Here is a 4,341-nt window from a genome sequence, read left to right on the forward strand (position 1 = left end):
TGAAGAAGAAGTGAAAGAAAAATGAAAATATACAAAAAGGAGAAAAAGTTATAAAACAAAATTAAATAACGTTCACTTATATTTAATTTTCTTTTCTTCTGGGGGAACGCTATGTGTCGCCCCTGTCAACACATGATTTTTCAGGCACTAAACTTTTCAATCTGTATTATATTAATCTATGTTGGAATCTTTCTTAGAAAATTGTGTTATTGTTAATGTTACAATGAGTAATGTATTGTTTAACTTAAAGAATGTTGAAACTATAGAAATGTTAAACAACTATGTAATAACCATGGTAAATTGTAAACAACAATATGATATAAAAGAGCTAGACTTTTGTGAGTCTGCGGGACATTCTCCTGGTTGCCGAAAGGTTGATGGTTCAGGGGACGTTGGGGAATATCTTGCTTCAATCTTCGGATTGGCTGGTGTACTTGTACTCCATTTTGGCGGATATTCACAAACCCAACTCTGAATAAGGTGTTCTCCTGCATCATCAAAAGACCAGGGTTATAAACTTCGGTATATCTAATAGGTTTAGGCCTACAAGTTATACCGGGTGAATTGTCTGTTTGCAAAAGTGTTTGTATAACATCATCAGTTTAAATAAATCTTCGAGTGAAAGGTCTTAATGATCTTTTATTTCAACCTGCATAGGTGATAATTAAAATTAAATCCTACACCACAGACCTCGCAAGGGCTTGGTCCTACTAACCCTTAGAAGCCCCTGAGAAGTCCGATAAAAGGGTTGTAACTGACCAACATAAAGCCCTAAAGGCAGAAGGTGCGTGTCAAACAAACAAATAATAATTGTTGTTTTTTTAGGATTCCTGGCCCCTATAACCTCGCCAGGGTGCGTGGTGCCCAACCAAAAAAGTAAAAGGTTTTCTAACGGCTGCGGTTCTAGATAACCACACCTCTGTAGAGTTTCACGTGTTTCTTTTTTTTCTCAAACTTCCATGAAACTCTACAGAGGACCTCCGTAATGCATGCAACGTGTACTAACGACTCTAGTGTTATTTTGATGTTGTAATATTTTTGGATATAGAGTTTTATTGTGAGATATAGATAAAAATAATTATGTTTATTATAATATTTTCTTGATGAAGATGGAGAATGTATGTGTGTGTTACAAATAAAGTTGCATGCTTTTTTTTTCTAGTGTGTGTGTATGTGTATGTGTTTTTGATGTTTCGACAGCATCTGAAACGATAAAAAAGAAAGAATTTTATTGTTAATTTTCTCGTGTAAAAAACAACAACAAATTTTTTGTGTAAAATTTTGATTTGTCTTTGGTGCTATAGTGCAAAAAAAGATATTGTAACTGATAACTGATGAAATTGACATTTGTAACTGATCTGAACTAGTGAAATTCGTATTGTGCCATTGTAACTGATTGTGCTAGTACAAAAATTCCTTATTGTGCAAGAAAAGATGTTAAACCTGTTAAAACTGCTCTGTGACCCTCTCGTTCTTCACGTCGTGGACGAAGGACTTCTCGGCGACCAGGATCACGCTACATAGAGTATCCTCGGGCAACGGACTGTTGAACTCGCAGACGACCTTGATGTTGGTGCGATCGTTGACCACCACCTGCTTTCTTTTCGTGGTATTGATGACGGACATGGGTCTGTGGGTTTTGAATTCGCTGGGCGTGTAGTACACGTCCACGCTTGCCTCGGTCACGCGTTTGAAAGAGGTGTAAGCTTCGTAAAGTTTTAGGTAATCGTCTTTGGTCATGTCGAGGTTGTAATTCTCGCGCGGGAACACTTCGTTACGTCCATTCTTGAGATAAACGTTCTTGATCTTGCAGTCGTCGAACTTGCTGGAATCTTTCTCCTGATTGTTATCGCGACCGGTCTGAAAGAGTACAATGACGAAATCTGGCATGTCGAACTGTATGTTGTTGAATTGAGTCGTGACGTCGAATTCCATGTGACTTCCCGACGCTATCTTCTGCACGCACTGGTAACCGTGAAAATGAATCGGTACCTGTGGACTCTTCAAGATCTCCGCTTTGTACTTAAGGGCGTAGTTGGTTTCGTATTCCACGATCGGCATTCTCAATTCCATGCTCCGGATGACGCACTTGGCTGCTTCGGGTAAAGTGTTGGCTATCGGCGTGCCGTCGGCGTTCAAGTTGGTGTATCGCATCAGTGCATCGTTGTCGTTGGCCGCTCTTCGAAACGTGACTCTCAGTCCTCCCTTCCACATGATCTCCTTGTAGTCCGAGAAGAAACCGGGAAGCAGACGCATGGGAAAAAGTACCGTGTGACTTCTCGCCGATATTTTCGTCCCCGCTTCAAATCCTCCCGCCTGATAGTACGCCGCGTCCGTTTTGGATAATTTCAACGTTCCCACTGCCGTCGACGTGATGCCTGGATAATCTATTCTGTCTATGACGGTGTTGTGTTTCCTCACCTCCACCTGCGAGAACAGGTGAGGCACGAAGTTGTCCACGAGTATCAAATTTGCTGCTGCGGGGAACGCGTCTCCGCTTTCCTTCTTCACCACGTCGAATTGAAGGTAGAGGTCCGCTCTGTGAGGATGAACGAACCCATCCCCTACGTCCACGTCGTATTCAATCTCCCTGTTCGCTTCGTTCAAATTGGCGAACGTGCGACGGTTCGGAGGAAAAGATTGTAATTCGTAACTTTCGATTTGCTCCATGATGTGTATGGTTATTTATTATACGTTGATCTCCACGATGGCAGTGGTCGTTGCACCTGCGAAATCCACCACCTCTCCTTTCTCGTTCGTCACCACCAACTCTATGTCGTCTATGCGGTTGCGACATACTGGAAAATAGATCGGCGAAGAGGGTGTGTAGATGATCGGTTCCATGAACTCGGAATTTGGCTTGAAAGTGGCTATGATTCCCGTCTGTTTGTGACTTCCCAGCAACCCCTCCCCGTCCGAAGATTTCGTGATCATTCCTTCCGCCACGTTGCAGTGTACGTTCAGAGTCTCTATGGCTAGAAATTTAGGAATGTTGGTTGCCGTGTGCTTGATGCCAGCTTCGAGTTTCGTGTCGTTCTCGAAACCTAAAAGTTCTCCCATGGTGCCCAGGTCCACCGTCTCCGTCGCCGATAGGATTTCCACTCTGTGCGTGACCGAATTTTGAGAAAGGTACGTGCCTTTGGGTAACTGAGCTTGCAAAGTGGAAAGATTATATTGGCCCGGCGTGACGACGATGTGTTCGCTTCCGACGCTAATTTTGTTGTTGTGCTGCGTGACGTTAGGTATGAGGTACATGCTGTAGAATGCACGCAGAGCTACGGATTTAGGATAGACGATGTCGTCGTGCAGCGTGAGTTTCAAGATCGAAGATTCGCTCGTGAGATGGAACACGCCCATCGTGTTTCAGGTTCCACAATGCTTTCTGGAAATCTTCGATCGTAGGCTTATTTATTTTAGAGAGAAACGCGAGCATGGAGAGACAGAGATGACCGCAGTTCTCGTCTCCGAAATTTTGAATGCGTTCGTCGTTGTAGTATATAGAAGTTTTGTTTGTTTTCAGATAATGGACTAAATTTGTAGGTGGAACGCCTCCGAAAGAATCGAAAACGAATGCTTTGTTATTGTCATCGTTTTTGTGGTAACATATCCAATGCGTGCCTGGATTTTCTTGACTGTCCAAGTTGACTACTCCACATTCTCTACTTTTAACGGTTGAAGGTAACGAGTCGGACATGAAAACTCCTCTGAAGTTTTTGATTCGTAACGGTTCGATCAGAGATTCAATGTCTCGGTTGGTGAGTGCTGCTGTTTCTTTTTTTTAAACTTTTTCATCACGCCCTTCCCTTTCTTCTCCATGGCCAGATTATGACGTTTCTGTTCTTCCAATTCCGCCTTGTTTTTCTTCGAGTCGATGACGGTTTTCGCGATGGCGGCGCTACCGCCGGCCAAACTTGCAACGGCCCCCAATGCTGCCAGGATCGCCGGGATGCTGAATATGAAACCTCCGATCTTTTGCTGTTTCCGCGAACGCTGCAAGCGTCTCAATTGTGGAGTGCTGAGAAGTAATTTCATTCCGTGTCCTTTCGTCAAGCAAGAACGCTTCTTCTCGCGTTGTTTCTTGGTGAGTAACCCATCGAGGGCACCTAGATTTTTTAGATTGGAGTATGGTATCTGGTACACAACACCCTTGGGCTTCATGTTTCTTTTTTTTTTCACGGTATGTTATTTATATATATAAATGTTCCGAGATTTTTTTGATTCGTGTAATTTTTTTTCAAGGTATGTTATTTATATATATATGTATGTTCCGAGATTTTTTTTGTTTCGTGTAATTTTTTTTTTCAAGGATATATACTCCGCGCAGCATCGTTAAACAAATTC

Source organism: Lepisma saccharinum, chromosome 6 (genome assembly GCF_977018435.1).
Source record: "Lepisma saccharinum chromosome 6, izLepSacc3.1, whole genome shotgun sequence".
Classification (NCBI taxonomy): Eukaryota; Metazoa; Arthropoda; class Insecta; order Zygentoma; family Lepismatidae; genus Lepisma; species Lepisma saccharinum.